The sequence below is a fragment of the Erinaceus europaeus genome, chromosome 4, assembly GCF_950295315.1.
Source record: "Erinaceus europaeus chromosome 4, mEriEur2.1, whole genome shotgun sequence".
In the NCBI taxonomy this organism is placed as follows: domain Eukaryota; kingdom Metazoa; phylum Chordata; class Mammalia; order Eulipotyphla; family Erinaceidae; genus Erinaceus; species Erinaceus europaeus.
In genome coordinates this window covers 41,194,538-41,219,136 of record NC_080165.1, presented here as the reverse complement: position 1 = coordinate 41,219,136, position 24,599 = coordinate 41,194,538, and the positions used below count along the sequence as shown (strand labels likewise).

The 24,599-nt window shown below is 39.8% G+C and overlaps 1 long non-coding RNA gene across 4 annotated transcripts in view; it reads left to right on the top strand.

Moving 5' to 3' along the window:
- Positions 1–24,599, top strand: part of LOC132538053 (uncharacterized) — a 258,196-nt gene that overhangs the window by 113,532 nt on the left and 120,065 nt on the right. For all 4 annotated transcript variants that reach the window (XR_009549464.1, XR_009549463.1, XR_009549461.1 and 1 more), the window contains one exon: positions 10,213–10,253. This is a non-coding gene — a long non-coding RNA (uncharacterized LOC132538053). The remainder of the gene's footprint in view (positions 1–10,212; positions 10,254–24,599) is intronic.

Below are 24,599 nucleotides of genomic sequence, written 5' to 3'. Positions count from 1 at the left end.
GGATGGCTAATATAGGTTTCACTAAACATGGCTGTGAAATAAGATTCTTCAGGTTGCTAATTGAAAGTTACGTGGTTGATATTTTTAGAAGGGCAAATCACAAGTACCTACATTTTGGTCTGCCATTCAAGCTGACCAGTGACCTGAGACAAGTGATTAAAATTCTTCATATTCTAATTCCCTAATAGTATTGTCCCAGCAAGAGAGAGTGTTTAGGAAAACACTGTGAGTTGTGGATAAAATGTGCCTCTTTATAACAATACCATAATGTAAGTTTTCTTGCTGTTGAGGTCATGGTTCTAAGCTATAGCAACAATGTAATTTAAATTTCCTCCCTTAGGTTATTTTTGTCTTCTAGGAGGACCCTGAAAATAGCTTTTCTGTGAGATGTTCTTCAACAGACTGGGAATTCTTTCAAATATTTATTTTAATATTAGTTCATGAGGAGAATGTGAAAAAATACATAATGCTTAAAATTATCATCCTTATTTCCCTCCTCAATCTAGTACCTAAAATATACCTTAGCCTCATCTATTTACAAGGAGTTGTAATGATTTAAATTGGTGCTTTCCTAGGGTACTGCTTTTTTTTTTTCCTGAGGAATTCTTTTAACAAGTCCTTGCTGAAAAGAATACATTAAGACTGTCAGAATGATTCTTTTCAGCACACTAGGCTTTGAGATGTCCTTTGTTGAGGGAAAAATGTATTATTCTGAAACTCTGTCTGATCTTCAGGAAAACTGCAAATATCAAATGGTCTTCTACCATTTGAACTTCCTTGTAAGGCAATCCCAGACATTTTTAGTTTCTGTATTAAAAAAATTCATATTATGTGGTATTTAAAAGTGCGAGACTAGGAATGACATGAAAATTTAACTTTTAACATATGCATTTACTGACATGAAGATTCCCTCTGCTCTTGAAAAGCAGATCTTATGGCACCTGCTTTCTGTAGTCCATTTAATTTTTTTCTGCACTTGTATGTTTCCTATGTTTCCCTGGGTGAAGTGATGTCTCTAGCATATTTAGCCTAGACATTTAATTACTTAATATGTATCAGTAAGACATGGCTCAGATAGCTACTGAGCCTGGCTGGCTGTGTCCTGAACAGCATTGTGCTATTTCAGAATTACAAAAACAACACCAGATGCATTGCAAAGTGACAAATGGTGATTTACAAGGGCTCATCAAATGTGCTGTTCTTTGTATCCAAAGCCACAGACTTACTATTAATAGGACATGTAGCAGGAGGTTTTTTTTTTTTTTTTTTTCCTGGTGGTAAAATGTATAAAACCAAACAACCATGTCTTTGGGAAATCCCTTAATGAATTTGTTAAGCTCCAGATGTACAGTGTCTAGCATGGTAGAGGTGTGCCGCAAGGTATGTGTTGACAAATGCTCACAAATGTCTTAGTAGTTGCTGGTGACTAGTAAGAAAAAAAGGAGCAAAAGGAGCTTATTTATCATGATAGGTAGTAGGAAGGCTCATAGAGGGGGGAAAAAGATAGATGGGTAGGTCAAGGACATATTTTGGCAAATGTTACTGTCATTTTTTAAGAAAAAGGAAAAATGGCTGAAATTATCTTCCAGGGACATCCTGGTTCTCTGCTAGGAAACTTGTTTATGCCTCATAAAGGTGAGCACATAGTGCTCACTGTGGTTGGAGTACAAAAGGTCATTTGTGGTGGAGTCTATCTTGACTTTATTATCTGCCTCCAAACTACTCAGTTTTCAGTTTCTCTCCATTGCTTCTCCATTGCTTCTTTCCTCAACTACTTAGTGACTAATTCTGTTCTCATCTTCTTATCAGATTGAAGACCGTATTTGGGGAGATGAAGTACTCCAAACTGATATTGTTGTATGTGAAGAAAGTGAGGCTGAAACAGAACATAAAGAGGTTGCTTATGAAGAGAGGGGAAAACCTGCTAGGTTTTCCAAGGTGCATATGCTATGTCCCTGCACAGGAAGTGGGAGAGCATGTCAGTAGATCATCCTGTCTATATGATGAACATAAACTTCAGAAGTACTGTTTTTATTTAAAATGTCTTCAAATTGATGAGATAGAGATTTTACTAGAAGTACTAATGGCTATGCAGAAAAACTTTCATGACTAGGGTTCTGAGGTCCCAAGTTCAATCCCCAGCACCATCATAAGACAGAACTGAGCCATGCCCTGACCCCACCCTTCTCTCTCTCTTCCTCCTCCTTAAAATAAACAAAAATATTTCTAAAAAATGTCTTCCTAGGAGATGGAGATAGTTCAGTATGTTAGAGCAGGATTTGCATCTCTGAGGCCCCAGTGAATATGTATAGAGCTCTTTCCTCTCTCTCTCTCTCTATATATATATATATATATATATATACATATATATATGTATATATATATATATATACACACACACACACACATTTTTTTAAAAATGTATTTCTTTAAAAGCCTGTTTGTTGAGGAAATTTCTCAGTTTTGAGGCAGAAATAGGAGTAGAACCCATAAGCATTATATTATTGAACTTTCTTGCTGTTAGGTAGCAAGTAAAAAGAAAATATTTTTCTCCTGAAGTGTGATGCAACTGAACTGAAATTCCACAATGTGCAATATATTTGTGAAAAGGAAACATAATTTAGAATTGAAAAAAACATGTTTGTTGCTGAGCTGATAGTTTCCCCAATTACAGTTTTTGCAGGGAAGATGATTTATAATCAAAGAACAAAATATACAGGAAGTATATACTGTGTTTCACTTTGAAATTTTGCATGCCAGAATTACTGTGATTTTAGCTATCTTTGTTTCAAACAATATGCTCTTAATTTGCATTGAGAAACTGTTGAGTGAGCTCTTGTGTAAAATGGTCAACAAGCACATTGCTTAGCGAAGACCTGTGACCTGTTTTTGTCTCTGTCCTCAAGGCAGCCTTTCTTAGAATGATTTGAACTTTGTCATGTACCCTTGCAGACTGTGGAACACTTGTAGTCAGTCTCAGGTAGAAATTCTCTGTCTTAAAGGGAATACATCCTGTGGTTCCATGTCCATTTCTTCCCAACCACAGGTGACACCTTTTGTGCTGAAAAGTATCCAGTCATCACATTGTTGTCACTTCTCAAACCTGGTTTTGCTTTAGGGTGAAATGACTCTAAGTTCCAACTTAAACTCCTGCAATATCTCTATAGCCCCAGTATGATTATTAAATTTAGCCCTCTTCATTCCTGCTTTATTGTTAGTTAGGTATTAGTGGAGAGGAGAGAGGCCTTATTGAAATCAGGTATTCCTTTACAACAAATCCTGTTGTAATGAAGAAGAGAGACCATTGCTTTTAATGACTTAGTAACAGTGAATCTCCATCAATAGATTTTGGTCTGGGTAGGAGATATCAATTATTCATCTAATAGATATTTACTCACCTCCTATGTTGTGCAAGTTATAGTTTTAAGACTTAGAAACATAGAAGGGGAAAGTCCTGTCATTGCCTCCCTTTCTCTTTCCCTTTATCTCTCTTTCTCCACCTTAATCAACAGAGCAGCCTGCAGTATGTAAAATTATGTATGCATGAGGCCTGGGCTCTGAAAAAAAAAGGTGAAATTTTATATCAGGTAACAATAAAGACTGTAAATGCAAGAAAGAAATAAAGAACAAAGTATGGAAATAGAAATTTTACTAGACATGCTAATGTAGATGGAATGATAAGAGACAACTTTTTAAAAAAAATTTTTTTTAATTTAAGAAAGGATTAATTAACAAAACCATAGGGTAGGAGGGGTACAACTCCACACAATTCCCACCACCCAATCTCCATGTCCCACCCCCTCCCCTGATAGCTTTCCCATTCTCTATCCCTATGGGAGCATGGACCCAGGGTCATTGAGGGTTGCAGAAGGTAGAAGGTCTGGCTTCTGTAATTGCTTCCCCGCTGAACATGGGCGTTGACTGGTTGGTCCATACTCCCAGTCTGCCTCTCTCTTTCCCTAGTAGGGTGTGTCTCTGGGGAAGCTGAGCTCCAGGACACATTGGTGGGGTCTTCAGTCCAGGGAAGCCTGGCCAGCATCCTGATGGCATCTGGAACCTGGTGATTGAAAAGAGAGTTAATATACGAAGCCAAACAAATTGTTGAGCAATCTTGGACACAAAGCTTCGAATAGTGGAGAGGAAGTGTTAGGAAGGTACTCACTGCAAACTCTAGTGTACTTCTGCTTTCAGGTATATATTTTGCAGTAGTTTATGGATACGTGTGAACATAAGCTCTCTCTCACAGAAACTGGTGTATATCTAGGTTTTGGGACTTTGTTAGAAAGTGAACCACCTGAGATGAAATTAGAGTGTACTATAAAAGGAAAGGTCTCACCCGAGTAATGAAGCTGAAGGGTTGTCATTCCACACGTGAAGCAGAGACAACTTCTAACAATGTGATGTAATTACTCAGATATGTACATTCAAGGCCTCCTAGAATTTTTTCAGGTGCTCCTATAGTTTTCTGGCCAGGAGGGAATGAACTATGATTAACACAATGCTAAGGCCATTTGTTGTGTGCACATTGTCTTTAGTTGCTGTTAATTTGCTTTCTGTATCTTATCTCCAGTGCCTCCCATCCCATCCCATCCCATAACTTCTTACTAGACTTTTTACCCCTGCCACATTTTTAATCAGTTAAAACATTCTGAGAGGTACACAGAGAGGTAGACATTTTGAACATCAGAGAACATCACTACAGAATATTCCCTGGACCATTTGCTATTTATTAGTCGCACATGACTCTATGTGCCAGTTCGTGATTTTAGAGTTTCCTGTCACCTGATTTGCAACATTACATGAACCTTGGAGAGTAATGGAAAACGATTCCCTTTATCCCAAACCTTCAACTTAAGTGTTTGACAAGTGCCTTGCAATCTGTCTTCCCACAAGTCCTTTCATTATTTTTGTGATGAGAATTTATCATGCTAGTAGTACACTTTACTGAATGCATGCAAGGACAGATGGAGGTGGCAGAATGGAGGAGAAGAACAAGAAAGGACATTGAGCTGTAAGCTCTTCACAGGGATGGGCTGTCTGTGGGCTTCCTGTGGGGGCAAGCATGTGACTGCCACACAGTACTGACTTTCAGTGAAAGCTGTGAATTAGTGGCAAGAGGAAGTTGAGCTGCTGTTAAGTCTGAAAAGTTTGAATATAATCAAACTTAAAATTGTTATCCTGATATTAATAATGTTACTTTTAAAAGATACCTTTTAAATATTTGTTTTACAAAAGATTCATTTATTTACTTATCATAGAGAAATGGGAGTGGGAGAGACAGTGGAGAGAAACAGAAGATTACTCTAGGGAGTCGGGCGGTAGCGCAGTGGGTTAAGTGCAGGTGGCGCAAAGCACGAGGACCGGTGTAAGGATTTCAGTTCGAGCCCCGGCTCCCCACCTGCAGGGGAGTCGATTCACAAGCAGTGAAGCAGGTCTGCTGGTGTCTGTCCTTCTCTCCTTCTCTCTGTCTTCCCCCTCTCTCTCCATTTCTCTCTGTCCTACCCAACAATGATGACATCAGTAACAACAAGAACAACAGTAATAACAACAATAAAACAACAAGGGCAACAAAAATAAATAAATAAATATTAAAAATATATATATATATATATAAAAGAAGATTACTTTAGCACATATGATACCAGAGATCAAACTTGGGACTTTGTACTTGTAAGTCCAGCACTACTTTATCCACTGCACCACCTCCTAGGCCACATTTTATTTTTAAAATCAAGATGACATTGAATTACAGGACTGTAGATGTTATTAGGAAATAATTTTAGATCTCTTTAAACTTATGTTTTATCACACTACATCCACCACCAAGGTACCACTTCCCCGTAATCCATTGGATCTTCTCTGACCTGCCAACCCTCTGTCTCCTCTCCTTTAGTAACATCAGGGCTTGTTTTTATTTTACTTTCTTTATTTCCTTGCTATGTATCTTTTCATCTCAAATGTGAGGGACATACATCATCCAGGATTTGTCCTTTTCTTTCTGACTTATTTCTCTTACCATGCCCCCTTCCCGTTTCATCCATGTTGTATGTAGCAAAAGGGATCTCATTTTCTTATAGCTGAGTAGTATTTCCTTGTGTATGTATATCACATCTTCTTTATATACTTATTTGTTCTTGGGCACTTGGGTTGTTTCTATATCTTAGCTATTATAAATAATGCTGTAAAGAACATAAAAGTGTGCATATGTTTTCAGATTAGTACCTTTTCCAAATTGATACTCAGGAGTGGAATTGTTTGGTCCCGTGGAAAAGCTATTTTTCATATGTTTTCCTTCTGGCTTGTGAATTTTGGATTTGGATGTTAACAGTGTTTTAAAGAAATGGCATTAGACATTTTCAAGCTGAAGAAGTAGGCGAAGTGATCTATGTTGGGTCAGTATATTACCCCTGAGGGTTTGAATTGCTGTCAATATTTTTACTGCCATAGCTGATTGCTGGTTGGTCAGTTTCTCTGCTCATTTGTCCATCCATCCATCCATCCATCCATCCATCCATCCATCCATCCATCCATCCATCCATCCATCCATCCACCGACCTACCCATTTAAATTGGCCATGTATGAAGAGACTTTATTACATGCTAATAGTTTGGTAGTCTAAGTCATGTACCAGAAATCTCATTATATAGTAAATTATTATTTTATATAGATTAGTAGAGTGTTCTGTTAATTATAGAATCCTAAGAACACTACAGTTTGCCTGCAAGAAATAGGAAATAATACAAACATGAATTAAATAGGTAATGGACACACACCCACACACACACACACACACACACACACTCACATGGCAGTTCAGATTTAGTGGCCAGGAACCAAACATAGTTATAGTTAAAATGGAAGGGGAATTTTGAGAAGGAGGAGACTGTGTTTGGCTGTAGATATTAAGGAAGGCTGGTGGGAAATGAGTAGAAGGTAGCACTTATGTTTGAGTGGAGGAGAGTAACACATAAAAAGGATAAACACTAGTTAATTAGCATCAGCACTTCATGTGAAGATGCCTTCAGTGAGATAAACTTTATTATCCCCATTTAGCAGATGAAGAAACTGAAACAGGGAATGAAATTAACTGACTTGCCCAAAGACACCAGGGCAAGTAGTGAGATAGTTATTATTTAGAAGGAACTTTAGTAATTCCATTTCATTTTCCTGTCTTTAAGACAGTTGTCAGTAGTGAGACGAGGCTGGCAGGATACATTAGAGGAACGAAAGAAAGGCCATCTGTACAGGCACAAGGTGGAAGTGCTTTGCATATGTGGGGAATAGCAGGGGCATGGGGTGGGGGCTCATACTTGTAGAATGGGAAGACAGCTTGGGGCTTGACAGAAGAGGCTCCCCTGTGTCTGGTTATAGGATGTTGGCTTTATTGAGCAAACTGCAGATAATGTGCAGGGACGTGACATGATTAGAGGAGTGCATTTCAGGATGTTTATGATGGTAAGACCTTCTTAAGATTCTAAAATACTTTCTTGCAACTAAGCTCTTTACTGTGATGCTTAGGAAACTCCTTTCCCCAAATGCTTTTTGCAGTCTAAGCCTTTGAGAGTCTTCATCCCTGGATTTTTTTAAAATAAAGAACATCCTGGGCCTGTCTCCATTGTGCTGTCTTTCTGAACATCAGCACTCTAAAAATCCCCACTCAGTTCTTGGGATTTTGAGAAGAAACCTCCTTAATCTTTCTCCTCTTAGTGATCTTGATTTCAACCCCTTTTCTTTTATTTCAAAATTTCTCCTGCTCTGTAAACGAATAATTAGGTCTCCTTTGGCTTTGTTAGTGAAAAAAAAAAAAAACCATAATATTTAGATTCAAACAGTGTCATAGGGACCCTAAACTAATATATTCCAGTTACATGATGAATTCCCCCTCTTCCTTTTTATTCTTGGTATCCTGGGGTGGCCTACTGGAGAAAATACACTATTTGATTCTCCTTGGGTGGTCAGACAGGACTTGTAAAGACTCTTGTTTGTTTTGTGTTCCAGCTTCAAAGGCATGCAGCCTTCCCTACATAAAGATGTACAAAAAAAAATAGGGGTATATATATTTTGAAGTTGCTATGTATAAAGGGAAATTCAGAGCAACCATCTTCCTTTAGAACTACAAGCTAATGTAATTAGAGGGCCCTTTTTCACAAGGCATCTTTGTTGTTTCTGTATCTGGTTAATACCACCAGTCTTAGGGAGGGAAAATTTATGCTTATAAAGACCATCTCTACCTGTGTGCCTGTGTGTGTTTAGCCTATCATACAAATACACACTTCAATTTTTTTAAATGCCACTTATTGAACATATTTTGACTTTGCTAAAAACTGTGCATTGTGTGTATAATAATCCTAATTCTGAGAGCTCTGAAGGTATGCGCTGCTGAAGCATATGTCAAGTCAAGTGTTCTACAGATTCCAATTAGTAAGGCCCTCCTGCTGTGGTGTGGGAGAAAAGTTTGAATTGGGGTTAGGCCTAGCTAAATGTAGGATACTTTTTACTGCAGTCTTTGCAGAAGTCCCTCATTAACACAGTGAGGTCAGTAGGAACTCAGAGAAGCTGCTGTCCTGTGCCTAGTTGGTGTTTTCTGTGGTGCGTGGAATATGTCGTCCATTTTATTTATCTATGCTTATTCTCTCCATTTCATAAAATTAATTGTACATAATCGGGAAGGTTGATATTGCTGAATTATTTTAAGCCTAGAGGGACCAGAGCAGCTGTGTCTTAGATCAGACCACTGATTTATCTAATAGGTTGTCTTGCCACCTGATTCACTGGACGAATGTGCTCAGCCAATTATGTGAATCTCGATGTGCAGAGAAAAATGACCTTGAACCCCAAGAGCCAGACAGTTGCATGATTCAGTGTGTTCACTCACTGAAGCTGATTCCCCATCTAGGTCTAATAAGTTTATAATATATATTTTAATCCTTATAAGATTATTCTCCTCTTAAAATTCACTGTTAATAGTTGATTATTTTGTGACTTACCCAAAACTTTACACTTGGAGTAAGATAATTAGAAGGTAAGTGTTGTGAGCATGCAGTGTCTAGAAATGTTAATAGAGAAGGCAAACATTTCTATTCAGTTTCTTATTTTTTCTAGATCCAACCTGCTTTTTTATGTTTCAGTTATTTAAGATTGTTGTACAAAACTGTCAGGTTTCAGGATTTCATACCCATACTTGGTGCATGTAACCCCGCCAAAGGTCTGTGTCCCCTGACCTGCCTCTCCAAACTCCTCTTCCATCACCTCCTTGTCATCCTCCTCTTCTTTTTCCTCCTCCTCCTCCTTCTTTTTCTTTTTCTTTTTATAATGATAGATGGCAGAGAAGGAAAGATAAGTGAATATTGCTAGTTGTTTTATAATGGAATGTATTTCACAGAATACCAGATTTTTATTTTTTAAGTCTGAACACAGAAAACAAATGTAACCAGCCTTTAAGATGATCTTGCATGTCTTACAGCCCCAGACTCTTAAGTACATTGTAGTTTTGTTGTGTTTCTACCAGCAACAGGGAGACACTCAGTAAAACCCATAATGTAGTGGAAAGAACTCCTCCCCTGGGGTCAGTGTACTTCTGGTTTTGATCTATTGTTGATCTCTGGTTGTACTACTGCTAGTTCTGTGACTTTGGGCAAGATACACTCAACCACTGTCTTTTTGTCTGGAGCTTTATGCTGCTATCATACTAGCCTTACAAACTGTTTTAGAAGCTGAATGAAATAAACTATAGAAAATAACTTGCGAGAGTCTAGCTATCTATTTATATTAGCACCCTTCCTTTTCTTTTGATTTCATCCCAGGGCAAGTAGTTTTTCATGAGTAATGTAGTCTTTACTGTGGCGTCACTATGGAGTACATCTTAAACCCTTCACATCTCAGATAATGAAGTCTAGAAAGGATGAGTAACTTGTTTGTACTTTACTTGGAGACAGGAGTAGAAGATCTGCTGCTAAAATTAAGCCTCGCTAGATGCTCCAGCTTTATCATGAGTGGGAGGAGGGGTTTAGCCCTCTCAGTGAGTTCTTGGCCTATCTCCAAGAGCAGTTAAATTCAAGGCCAAGTCTAAATGGTCTAATTTAGTAAACAGTCAACTTCTCACATTTTCTTGCAGCAACTGTCAAGGTGGATTGACATATGTATTGAAACCTTACTCTACTATGTTCTTATGTTCACTCTTACCACTTTTGACTCTGTTTCTTTCTCTCCTAGGACTTTCAGATGCCAACAGAATTGACGCCCAGCATATTCAGGTAAGAGACTGTCTGGATAGGTCAAGTATCCCACAAGATAAGGGATTATGCTGAATCCCATTGAAACTAAAATCTATTGTTTGGGGTCTACAGCCTACCCTTTTGGTTCTTTTTTCCCTTTCTTTTTCTTTCCTTTATGTTTTTTCATTCTTGTTTTATTTATTTACTTATTATTATCATTTTTTATAATGTTGTAGAACTGAACCCAGGGCTTCATACAAGGAAACATGCATTCTGTTGTTGAGACTATTGGTACATTCCTGGTCCCTTCCAATATATTTATAATAAAATATTTTTATTATCATTGCTTTATAGTATATGGTGTGTGTCAATGAAAATCAAAGCATATATTTATATTTTCATGTATTTAAATACATATCAAGTAAATGTGGAAAATATGCATGGAGATAGTAAATCTTATCTTCAGGGAGAGTGTTGCTAGTGAGAAGGTAAGGTTGAGCGCATGACAGACATTAGTTCTATATGTAGTGCTTACATTTGTTTTTTAAATTTATTTATTTTCCCTTTTGTTGTCCTTGTTGCTTTTTATTGTTGTTATTGATGGTGTTGATGTTAGGACAGAGAGAAATGGAGAGAGGAGGGGATGACAGAAAGGGGAAGAGAAAGATAGACACCTGCAAACCTGCTTCACCACCTGTGAAGTGACTCTTTGGCAAGTGGGGAGAGGGAGGCTCTAACCGGGATCATTATGTCGGTCTTTGCGCTTCGTGCCACGTGTGCTTAACCAGCTACGCTACCACCCAACTCCCTGCTTACATTTTTTAAATGCGTTCCTCTTAAAGATATGGGCTCTTTTTAATTTTTTCACCAGTGGTTTAATATTGATTTACAAAATTATAAGGTAACGGGTAAAATTCTACACCTCTCCCACTACAGGTGTTCCTTGTCCCCACTCTCTCCATTGGAAACTGCAGTAGTTCTCCCAAGATATGACTATTATTTCTATAACTGCCTATCTGTATGTATATTTGCCTATTTCCCTCATATGGTCCTACATTCTCTTCCTTTCTAAGTCACTCTTACTTGTTCTGAGTGTCCTCCCCCCTCTCCTTCTCTCTCTGGATCCTGAAGTTCTTTGGTCATCATCCTCTAATATTTACCCCTCTGGGAGTATGCACCAAAATTATTTTTGGGGCACATAAGGTGAAAGGTCTGATTTCTGTAATTGCTTCTCTGCTGGACATGGGTGTTGGCGGCTTGATCCATACTCCCAGACTGTTTCTGTTTTTCTCTAGTGGGGTAGGGCTCTGGGGAGGTGAGGTTCCAGGACGCATTGGTGAGGTTATTTGCCCAGGGAGTTCAGGATGAAATTATAATAGTAGCTGCAACTTGGTGGCTGAAATGTAGTAAGGTATAAAGCGAGATAAAATGACTAATGGACAGAAACCATAAAGTAGGAACAGAACAAATGGGAATAGGAATTTTAGGGTGGATAGAAGATAAGAAGTCTATCTTGGGGACCCGTGACTGTGGTAATTTTTGCTAGAGTTTGATAGCTAACCTACAGGTGAACTAAAAATATTGTCTGAGAAGATGGTGTCAGAGTTGAGAATAGGAGTAGAGATCTGGATCAGGGCAAAGAGTAGCTCCCCTACTTAAAGAAAACATATACATACAATTAACTGTTTACCACATTGATGTGACCCAGAGCCTGTATCTATTCACATTTAGCACAGGAGCCTGTATAACCTTCGAGTACCTATCAGTCCATGTTTACAATCCATGGTCACAGCTAAGAATATTCTAGGCTGCTCTCATTTCTGCACCAGTTTTCCTCAAGTAACAGAGTAAGATGACCCAGCCTGTCTTTGAAGAGTAGGACAGTCCTTACATTGTGAGGGCAAGGTCCTAAAGAAACCCACAAGAGGGCTTATGATGACCAGTGATGGTAGAGAGAGGGATTTATTAAGGGTCTAGGCCTATTGAACTTATGGGTGAATCCTGACTTGGGCCCCAGGTAATGGGGTGGCCTGGGAGTGACCAAGAAGGCCATCTTTAAGTGAGCCAAATTCTTGCCCTGCTTTTGTAGTCCCTCCCCACTTTATTTTATTTTATTTTATTTTAATTTCATTTTTTTTAGGAGTGCATGTCTGGCCACTGCCCCCAGCCACATTTGTAGTCTCTTCTTTACCTGAAAAGCTTAGGCCTTCTCCAAGTTGTTAAAGCATTGAGTGCCATTTGTTGTATCCAAACTGATATTTGATTTATGAAGTTTGACCTCAAGTTAAGGAGGAAATACAGCTAAGATTTTCATGAGCATCTAAGCTAACCTTGAGTTTTACTGCATTTACTTGTTTGGTGATTCTAATAAAGGTTTTCATAGAGACAATAATTGTCCTTCAGTTGATTAATTTTTTTTGCCAGTCTACAGATTGGCCAAGTGTAAGATATGAACTCTTTAAATTAAACAAAATTTAATAAAAAATTATTGATCGGTTATTGACCAGTTTACTTTTTAAAAAATTAACAATATATTTATTTATTAATAAGAGAGAAGGGAGAGAATGAGATAGAGCTATACTCTGGTACAGATGATGCCTGGAATCAAACTCAGGACCTCACGTCTCAGAGTCCAGTGCTTTACCCACTGTAGTACTTCCCAAGCTGGAATATGTGTGTGTATGTATGTATGTCTTACCAGAGCATTGCACAAATCTGGTTTATGGTGGTTCTGGGGATTAAACCTGGGACTTCAGAGGCTCAGACATGAAAGTCTATTGCATAACCATTATGCTACTTCCCACTTCTTTTTTTCTTTAAACAAAATAAGTTCTGTAATTTCCATTTTACACTCCGAACACTAGTTAACACATAATTTTTTAATTTTAAATATCCAGTCAGTGTTTAATATTCTCAATGTAGAGACTGATACTCCAAAAACAAATCAGGCTATCAAGTTCAATATGACATCTGTAATTGCTTGGTAGAGTATTTGAAGTTGTGAAGAGAGTGACTCTCTAAAGTTATCATCCCAAGAAAGGAGGAGGGTAGTTTCTCTCACTCTTTTTGACATTTATATGGGTTGATAATTTTAACTAAACTTACAATGGTAGTCATTTCACAATATATGCAACTCAAATCATTAGGTTACACACCTTAAAATTATTCAGTGATATATGTTAATTATATCTCAGTTAAAAAAAAAGTTTAAAAAAATTCTCTGACAGTTCAAGTATCTGGAGGTGCCAGAAACTTAGTCTAGATTAATGGTTCTCAAAGTGTGACCAGAGAATTAGCGGCACCAGCATTACCTAGAAACTAGTTAGAAATGTAAATTAATTCTACCCCAGATGACTGAAAACAAGAAACCTGAAATTGGTCTAACAAGTTCTCAAAACTAAATGGAGTTAAAGCAGCCACTGGTTTAAAGCAAATCAAGATTTTATGTTATCTAGAAATCCTAGTTGATATTGTGTTGTCTGAAAAGTGACAATCCATTTTTGCATAGAAAAAAAATACATCATGACTTTTTAGACAACCCAATATTTGTTTTTGTGTTTAACAGTAACTTATCTTGAAGTAGTCTCAATATATGAGGTGGCATACTTACATCTGAATCACTATGATATAATATATATTTGGTATGCCTTTCTGGTTCCTGGTACAGAAACCCTTAAAGAATCATCCTGTTTTTCTTCCCCTCCCCTCCCCTCCCCTCCCCTCCCCTCCCCTCCCCTCCCCTCCCCTCCCCTCCCCTCCCCTTCCCTCCCCTCCCCTCTCCTCCCCTCCTCATAAACTCTTCCTACCCTCATCACCTCCAGTTATTGCTGGGACTGTGTCTCCAGGTGGCCATTTTTTCCTCCCTCCCTCCCTTCCTCCTTCCTCTCTTTATTTGACAGGACAGAGAGAAATATTCTCCCCCTGCCGGGATGGAGCAGGGGCTTGAACTCTGGCCTTTGCTCAAGGTAATGTGTACACTCAACCAAGTGCACCACCACCCTGCCCCTAGGGAACATCTTTTCTGATATCTAGTCATTGCTCCCAGCTTCTAAAACTTATGTGGAGTGGCAAACGTGGAAGGGTTGTCTTTTGTTATTCAAAATACCCCCTTTCCAACACACCTGAGTATGTTTTTATGTGGTGATATTTGGAAATCCCCTAAATGACCAATGGATTAATCACCTATGTGTATGTAATAAAGCAGCAGGCATGTGAACCCTGCCTCCTGAGAGCTTCCATCTGTTGAACTCTTGAGGGTACTGGCATGTTTTCTTGCCCTGAGAGATTCTGGGTACACTGCTTACCTTTCTCTATGTATCTTTTCCATCTGACTATTCTTGAGTTGTCTCCTATGTAATAAGCTGATAGTAGGCAAGTCATTCTCTGGAGTTTTGTGAGCTATAAATGATAGTACCTGAGAAAAACGTGTGGGAAACCCATATTTATTAGTTAGGTAACAAGCTGATGTTGGAGGCAGCCTTGTGTGATTGAGTCTGCAGTCAATGGGATTTGTGTTCACTTTGGACATTCAGTATCAGAATCAAATTAAGCAGGAAGACACCTACTCTTAGTGTTTGTTGAAAATTGGAGAATTGCTTGGTGTGGAAAATGTCACATAGACATTGTAGTAGGTGAGTGTAGAGAAAGAGCTTTTTGATTTTTAATCACTTCTTCTTCTTCTAGCGTTTGCCCTTCTTCCGTAGCCAGTCAACAGCGTCAGGTTGAGCCTGATGTCTGCTTGTTGCTGGCTTTGAAAATGACTGGGATCCGTGTGGATTCAGTCGGCTAGGAAGGATTGTCAGTTTCCCCAATAAAATGGAGTCATGGTTTCATTATTTTCCAGGATCCCTACAAAACTTTTTTATCCCTTAGAACATGGACCTTGACCTGTCTTGTCTTTAGTTAGTGTGTATGGTATCTGGGAGTCAAGATTAGGAATTTCTGGGTCAGAGTCAGTGCTTGAAAGTAGACGATTAATTTCTTTGTTGGAATATATTTGATAAGTAATGTTCTTTTTAAAACTGCATAATTCTTATTATTCTAAACAACTAAAGCCATGCATCTTAACTGTTGGCTTCACAGTGGAACCACTAGGAAGTATTAAAAATACCTGCCATCTGACCTGACCTTCAGAAATTTTAAGTTTCAGTGAAGTTAGAAGTGGGGATATTATAGAAGTGGGTTTTAGCATTATCAGCATAGCTTAAAGCTTCCCTGGCTGATTCTAATTGCAGACGTGTAAAAAAAAAAACATACGTGTGTGTGTGTGTGTGTGTGTGTGTGTGTGTGTGTGTGTATTCTTAGGAGGCTTACCCTTCATACAAGTATATGCTTTTCAGACTGGTTCTTAAACTCTCAATGACCTATGCTGTTGTTTTTAATCTTTACCTTTATTTTTTGGTTGTTTTGTCTTCAACTGGTGCTGACAAATTCCATATTATTTCTGGACAGTTTTAGATAAGGAAGTTTTAGTATGGATAATTGTCCTCATCTACATTTTGGGGTAACAGTATTTCTACAGCATGTAAAAGCATGTCTTTACCTCTATAGTTTCCTTTTTTGGTGGGAGGGTAAGGGTATTTATTTTCAGGAAAAGGACTCAAAGAAGGTGATAATTCTGTTTTGCTGTGTTAGGCATTTTAATTTTTCTAATACTATCAATGGAACCAGAACCTTCCTCACCATCTCTGAAGTTATGGAAAGGAAAGATTGAGCTGTATTTGTTGGGTGAGTGTTGAAATATTCCATGGAAAAAGGAAAGGGAAACAAGTTCTACCACTGATTTTTCTTGGCAGGTTTATCATCTACCCTCTTTCCCCCTCTAAGTTTCTGGCAAGTGTGATTAGAAATTGACTTGCAGGATTTGCTCACACTGGCTTCCCCAGATATCTTTTGCTTGCTAGCTGCTGACCAGCAGTAGTTAATTTGCTATCTCTCACACATGTTATCCAAAAATCACAGAACTCATTAGAATTAAGCAGCATGAACTTTGTGGGTCACATTTGCAGGCTTAGCCAGATGTAAATCTGAGTTGCACTTGGGAGGTTTTGTGTGCCTCATTTAAAAATAAATAGAACTCTAGCCTTGAGTAGAAACAGATTTAAAAAAAAATCTTACTGGAAAACAAAATTTATTTTTCCAATAAAAATATGGGGAGGAGGTAGACTTTTCTTGACGCCAGTAATTATTTTATTTCATGCTCTTTTTTTCTTGGTACTGGTAGCAGATGTGACAGAAGTAAAGACTCAATTTCATTTTCCAAAAATGAGGAACATTATAAATGATTCAAGAATTTGTTCTCAATTGGTAATGTTTGAACCAGATTGATTATATAGTCAAGCTTTAATGTACTTTTCAGGAAAAAAAATTACCTATTTCCCAAATTCTTTTGTGGACTCATCCCTTCATAGTAGACTACTGAGGAGGTGCTGCCTTAGAATTTTTAGATCATATTTAAAAATGTTCTCATTAAGAGATATTGTGTTGTTAAAGTTTCGTGGGCTCCAGCAGGCCGGGCTAGCTTTGCGGCGGCAGACAGAGACGACCAGAGACACACAGCTGGGCAGAGAAGCTTTATTCATGAGTGGGCAAACATATGCTCTCCTGTCTTTCTCCTCTGGCGGCAGAGAGAGACCCTTAAACTAACCACCACACAGAACTCTCCTGCATCCTTCTCCTCACGCGGTGGCGCCAAGAACTCTGGAACTCTGTAGGGGTTCCCTTGGGGCGGGGACAAGCGGGCCCGTGAAACTAGCAGGGGCCAAACCAATTTTTCTGGTGGGGGGAGAGCTAGACTGTAAAGCATACAATTCCCCCTTTTCTTTTTAACTAAATGACTACAGTATCAGGGGTGTGGGGTGAACAGAAACCTATATCATACAGGCATTTTCAAAAAAGAAACTGGCACAAACATGGAGAAACATGTAAGCGAGTAACAAGAACCAGTGTGCTGCCAAGGGAAGGGCTGAGGGGGCCATTTTTTGCCTCTGGGCAAAACTTTTATCAGCTTAAAAAAAACATTTCCTGCCTCTGGTGGGCGTACTTGCCTCGATGGGCATTTTCTAGCATGGGGTGAGGGTGAGGCCTAGAGTCCCAATGCATGGCTGCAGTCAGTCTTTGAGAAACCCAGCAGCATAAGGGAAGCTGCTAGTTTTGTGCAAAGTGTCCGAGGTGTACCAGTGAGTCCGATAGAAGTCCAAAGCAGATGTCCACCGAAGAATTGCCAAGGGGTGAATTGTTGTACGTCTGTCTCTATGGGGAATGTCAGCCATCAGAATTCTGCTTTTCTGTAGAGAACTTGACAGCTGCAATTCACTTACTTATGAAACAAAACTTGTAGCAGGTTAGAAGTTTACCACAATTGATAACTATCACAATTGGAAGTCTTTTTTAGAATGATTTTAAGGTTGTTTAAAGTTTAAACAATAGAATGTGAAAAGGTAGACATAAGAATCAAGGAAAGAAAACCTCAGGCATGAGAATCATTAGCATAGCCATTGTGTAATCTACCATTTCTAATAGAGAAGGTAATTGAGAGTTTTACATATCAACGAGTCTATTTAACCTTTTGTTACACCCATTCAAGATGGAGACACACCCTAGGTGTGCGCAGGTTTTTTTTTTTTTAAGACCAACTTAGTTAAAATATATTGATATTTAAACTAACTTTTACCTCAGATTTTAAATGTAAGTTAATTTTATCTTTATGAGAATTATGTTGAAAACCTTTTTCCTTTAACTCTGTTTGGTAAGAATATAGCCTTAAAGTTATATTTTTAACCTTAAAGTTAATGTTACCAAACTTTAAACACACACGTAAAAATGGTCTTTAATACACAAGGAGAGAAACCTTTGTTGCGAAGACATGTCATTTTAAACATGAATTTAGATCTGTACTGTCTTAGTTGTTGGGGGGGGGTCACCATCTGGAGGTGGCTTCCCGCGCAGCTCCATTCCCGCGCAGCTCCACTTCTAGGAATTGTAGGTTGCGATCTCTGGATGAATTGTTGTTAAAATTTCGGAAGGCTCTAGCCGGGCTGGCTAGCTTCACGGGCGGGTAACAGAGATGACCAGAGACAGACGGCTGGGCAGGGAAGCTGTAATTCTTTATTCAGGAACAACGATTCATAAACTAAACCAAACTAATCACCAAACAGAACTCTGCTGTCTCTTTGCGGCGGCGCAAGCACTCTCTCTTACTCTCGAACTCTGGAACCCCTGGAACTCTCTCACTCTGGAACTCTGGCGGGTTTCCTAGGGGCGGGGCCAAGCGGGCCTGGAAAATTAACAGGACTGATCTAATTCTCTTGGCGGGGGAGAACTAGAACCCAATGTAAAGCATACAACAATGAATCTCTGCGTGTTCTAGCTTGTCTGCCTTCAGACAAGCTGGAGATCTCGGCCAGGGGGCCCAGTTTCAGCAGGGAGCCCGCGGTCTCCGGGTGGTCTGGGATCTGTCCAGACTTCATAGCAGGAGGGCGGGTGGGCCAGCTGTGCAGAAGGCGTGGGCCGAGGTGCCCCGGGGTGACGGCCATGATAGGCTGCCACGGCCCTGCCCCATGGCCCTGCCATGTCTGCTGCCCTGTTCCCAGCAGCTGAGCAGCGTGGGAGGGAGCCCATGCCCAATGCCCCGCGCCACACGCCGGAAAGCCGGCTCATGCAGGCTGGCGTTGGGCTCCAGCAAGCTGGCATTGGGCAGAAACCACAGAGTGGTCCAGAGATAAATGTTCCAGAAACAGCGAAACAGTCTCGTGAAGAAAGGGCAGAGGCCTTTGGAGATCTCTTCACAAGCAGAAGAGAAGACCATAGTACATAGATAGCCAAATTGTCTTCACTTATCTGAGAGATGCGCAAGTCAGGTCCACGTGGGCGCCATTTGTTGTTAAAGTTTTGTGGGCTCCAGCAGGCTGGGCTAGCTTCACGGCGGCAGACAGAGACGACCAGAGACACATGGCTGGGCAGAGAAGCTTTATTCACGAATGGGCAAACATGTGCTCTCCTGTCTTTCTCCTTTGGCGGCAGAGAGAGACCCTTAAACTAACCACCACACAGAACTCTCCTGCTTCCTTCTCCTCACACGGTGGCGCCAAGAACTCTGGAACTCTGTAGGGGTTCCCTTGGGGTGGGGACTGTTGGTATGCTTTAAAAACCCCTTCTGTTTCATTTGGTTTAATCTCCCCTGCATTCTATTTACATAACACTGTATTCTATTTACATAACCTCTGTTAACAAGCACCACCTTCCCTCCAGGGCATTGGTGGTTTAGTGGTAGAATTCTCACCTGCTCCGCCCCCTCTCCTTGTCATACCCTGATTTTCACCAGTCACTTTTCTCTCCACCCTCTCTGCGTCGCATCCTGTTCCCACCCTACTGGGCTAGTATATTTATAAGGACAAGATTGTTTGTAGTTTTTAGTTTAGCTTAGCTCGGCTTAGATTGTGCTGCGTCCTGCATGAATAAAGAGATACTGCCTACAGCTCAACCATAAGTCCCTGGTCATCTGTTACCCGCCCATGAAGCCAGCCCGGCGAAAACCACAGGGGACAAGCGGGCCTGTGAAACTAGCAGGGGCCAAACAAATTTTTCTGGTGGGGGGAGAGCTAGACCAAACCAATGTAAAGCATACAATGTGTCTGTGGGAACGGAATTTTTGGGTCTAGTCGCTGATCGCTTAGGGCGTCTAAGTCTTAAGCACATGTGCTTTAACTCATGTATCTCCGCCTCAAGGTCACGTATCCTCAAGGCAGACCACATTGTACATATCTTGTAAGTCGTGATTATAGCTATGAGAACCCACGGTGTAGCGAAAATTAAACTGTCTCTGAGAGCGCGAATCTGTCCCAGGAGAGAAGGAGATAATGACTGGGACACCTCCTCATAAAACGAAAAATTTCCCATGGTGGAGGGAAACGCGGGGCCACAGAAGTGGGCGGATGCCACTTACCTGTGTCTGGGAGGCTTTCAGGGACCTCAGGCCGGGCTACCCAGTGGTTGCGGAACATGATGGGCGCCAGATGTTGTTGTAGTGGTGGTCAGGTGTCAGGCTACACCGTGGAGAAGAGAGAGGAAGTCCAGAACAAATGGGGTACACAAATCTTTATTATAGGATGGGGGGTGGCTCAGGCCACGTGGAGTCAGCCGACAATGGCCGTTCCCACTACCTGACCACGGGGCGAGAGAAGGGAGAGAGATCTGAGAGAGAGCCGAAGGAGCCGAGAGAGAGAGAGAGGGGGAGCCAAGAGCCCAGAGAGAGCGAGGGGGGGTGAGGGGGCTTTTATTGGGCTACAACCAGGGGTGACGTGTGGGGCCAGGATTGGTTGAAGGGGGCACTGCTAGGATTTCGCAGAGCGTGGTAAAACCTGGGGGTGGAGACTGCATCAGAATAATTCCTCAACGTCAATATTGGATTGTTTATTATGTAATTATAATGTCATTAGAAAACTTCTGTTTTCTGTTCATATTTGTACTTTTGTCAGCAACTCCAAATATTTTTATGCCAACTGCTTTTTTTAATTTCAGAAAAACCTATAGCCATACTAAAACAAAACAAAAAAAATAAGCAACTTTACCTTTGTCAGAAAAATAAATTCAAATTTATTGAAACTATATTTCTCCTTTCAGATCATACAAATTAGATGGCTATATATATGCCAAGGGCTTGCCTATTTTAAGTGGAGATTATGTTTCTTGTATACATATGACTTGAGTTAAAGATATGTAAGAGTCATCCTATAGGATGATTTTGATCAGTCTGATGCCTGTTGCACACACACACACACACACACACACACACACACACACACACACACACACACGAATATGTAACCTGCCATCACATCTGCCTTATCAAAACCAGTACAGGACTTTCCATTGCCCTGCTCATCTCTTTGCCTATGAAATCCTTCATTAATTTTTATTTTTCTTTAATCCCAAGACCAAATTTAAATGTTGTTTACTAGGAGAAAGACAATTTGCACAGTTTTATAGTGTTACAGAAGAGATGGTCAGATGTGGCATAGCAGACTGCCTTTTCAGAATTTATTTCAGAAGTGCGCCCCCACCCTCCACCATCCCATAAAGATGTGTCACATCTTTATGGAAGTGGTAATGATGGTCTTCATTGCTTCCAGATAACTGTTCTTCATTTGTCAGCTAATTGGTAGTAAGCCTGCAAGGAAGGACAAAGAGCCAGAATGAAGTTCTAGAAGCAAATGGTCCTATCCATATCCTGAGAAACGGCGAAGTGGAAGAACCAGACTGCCTTCGCATTTCCTGTGGTGCAATTAAATGTATTTTTACTTAAAAAGGATAATAATGTTAGATCTTAATGGCATTAATGAAACTGAAATTTATTAGATTTTGATTTGACAGTAACATTATGGATGATTCAAGCTCCATTTTGAAATTGTAAATTTGCATGTAATTTTTTTCTATTGCTGCTCTGCTTGAAGATGCAATATATATATATATATATATATATGTTATATTTATTTATTTACTTTTGTTGCCCTTGTTATTTTATTGTTATAATTATTATTGTTGTTATTGATGTCATTGTTGGATAGGACAGAGAAATGGAGAGAGGAGGGGAAGACAGAGGGGGGAGAGAAGGATAGCGCAGTGGTTAAGCGCGCCACGCGAAGCGCAAGGACCGGCATAAGGGTTCCTGTTCGAGCCCTAGGCTCCCCACCTGCAGGGGAGTAGCCTCACAGGTGGTGAAGCAGGTCTGCAGGTGTCTCTCTCTACCCCCTTTCTGTCTTCCCCTCCTCTCTCCATTACTCTCTGTCCTATCCAACAACGACAACATCAATAACAACAGCAACAATAAAAACAAGAGCAACGAAAGGGAAAATAAATAAATATAATTAAAAAATTAAAAAATTCATAATGCCTGCTTCCTTTTCTTTTTTAAATTATACACTTACTCTAATATAGAATTGTTTAAGGACTTAGGAGTCAGCTAGATTTTTTAAAAATACTTTATTGGGTATGTTAATGGTTTATAGTAAATACAGTTGTTGAAACTTGTGTAAAATTTCTCAAATTTCATCAAAACTCTCTCATCACCATCGTAGGTCTTTTTTTTTTAAATATTCATTTGATTTTTATTTATTTTTGTCTCCAGGTTTATTGCTTGGGCTTGGTGTCAGCACTGTGAATCTACTGCTCCTGGAGGCCATTTTTTCCCCATTTTTGTTGCCTATGTTATTATTGTTATTGCTATTGTTGTTTTTGTTGGATAGGACAGACAGAAATCAAGAGAGGATGGGAAGGCAGAGAAGGGAAGAGAAAGATAGACACCTGCAGACCTGCTTCACCTCTTGTGAAGTGACCCCCTCCTGCAGTTGGGGAGCTGGGGGCTCCAACTGGGATTCTTATGCTGGTCCTTGCACTTCGAGCCATGTGTACTTAACTCGCTGCTCCACCACCTGAGCACCACCTGCCCCCCCCCCCATCCTAGATATTCATCCACCATCATGTACCCCTGCCCTCCCCCCCAACCCAGAATCCTTTACTTTTTTGCAGTGTACCAAACCCAGTCCACGTTCTATTCTTTGTTTCCCCTTTCTGTTCTCATTTCTCCACTTCTGTCCATGAGTAAGAACATCCTATATTCATCATTCACTTTCTGATTATCTCACTCAAGATAATTCCATCTGAAATAAGGTGAAGAAAGTCAATTCCTCATTCTTAATAGCTGAATAGTATTCCGTTGTGTTTATATACCACAACTTTCTGAGTCTCTCATCTGTTGTTGGACACTTAGACTGCTTCCAGGTTTTGGCTATTACAATTTGTGCTGCTATGAACAGAGGTATACACAGGTCTTTTTGGATAGGTGTGTTTGATTTCTTAGAATATATCCCCAGGAGACGAACTGCAGTCACAGGCCAGGGTATGTTCATTTCTAGCCTTCTGAGTGTTGTCTAGACTGATCTCTCTACAGTGGTTGGTCCAATTTACATTCCAACCAGCAGTACAAGAGTATTTTCTTACCTCACCAACCCCTCCAGCATTTGTTGTTACTTTCCTTTCTGATTTATGACATTCTCACAGGAGTTGTTATTTTTATTTGCATTTCTCTGATAAGCAGTAACTTGGATCATTTTTTAAAATATTCGTTTTATTTATTCACTTTTGTTGCCCTTGTTTAATTGTTGTAGTTACTATTGTTGTTGATGTTGTCATTGTTGGATAGGACAGAGAGAAATGGATAAGGGGAAGGCAGAGAGGGTGAGAGAAAGATAGACACCTGCAGACCTGCTTCACTGCTTCTGAAGCGACTCCTCTGCAGGTGGGGAGCCAGGAGCTCTAACCAGCATCCTTAGGCCAGTCCTTGTGATTAACCCGCTGCACTACCGCCCGACTCTCTGGATCATTTTTGCATATGTCTGTTGGCGTTTTGGATCACTTCTATGTGAATATTCTGTTCATGTCCTCTCACTTTTTTGCATGAGGTCATTTTTTTTTTGAATTTGGTGAGCTCTTTATATATTTTGGTTATAAGCCTTTTTGTCTGATGTATGGCATGTAAAGATCTTCTGTAAGGAGTCTCTTCGTTTGGGTGGTACTTTTATTTTTCTTGTGCAGAAGCTTTTCAATTTGATGTAGTACAATTGGTTTATTTTTGGTTTTATCTTCCTTGCAGTTGGACTTGTGTCACTGAAAATGCCTATAATATTTACATGGAAATGAGTTCTGTCAGTATTTTCCTCTAAGTATTTGATAGTTTCTAGTCTAACATCTGAGTCCTTGATCCATTTGGAGTTTACTTTTGTTTCTGGTGAAATGTAGTGGTTTAGTTTCATTCTTTTGCATATTTCAACCCAATTTTTGCAACACCATTTGTTAAAGAGACTCTGCTCTTTCCATTTAATAGTTTGGGCCCCCTTATCAAAAATTAGATGTTCATAGGTGTGGGGTCACGGTCAGCTAGGTTTCTATCGAAACCCTTGTTCAAATTTTGAATCCCTGTAAAAATCTCGATACTGTAAAGTAAATGTATCAATTTACTTTTCTTTCTTTCTCTTTCTTCCTTTCTTCCTTCCTTTCTTTCTTTCTTTCTTTCTTTCTTTCTTTCTTTCTTTCTTTCTTTCTTTCTTTCTTTCTTTCTTTCTTTCTTTCTTCCCCTGTTCTAGGACTTCATTGTTGGAGCTCCACTACTCTAGGCTGACGTTTCTCCAGGCTAGAGGGAGAGACAGAAAAACAAAGAAACAGAAGTACAGTGGGGACTGGACTTGAACCTATGTCTGATTCATGGCAAAGCAGGTGCCCTTCCAGGGAGCTGTCTTACCAGCCCTCGTACCTGTGTGATGACTTCATATTTTAGACTAAAAATCATAGGGCTTAGGAAGAATGTCATTTTGTCTGTACTTATTTTTAAAT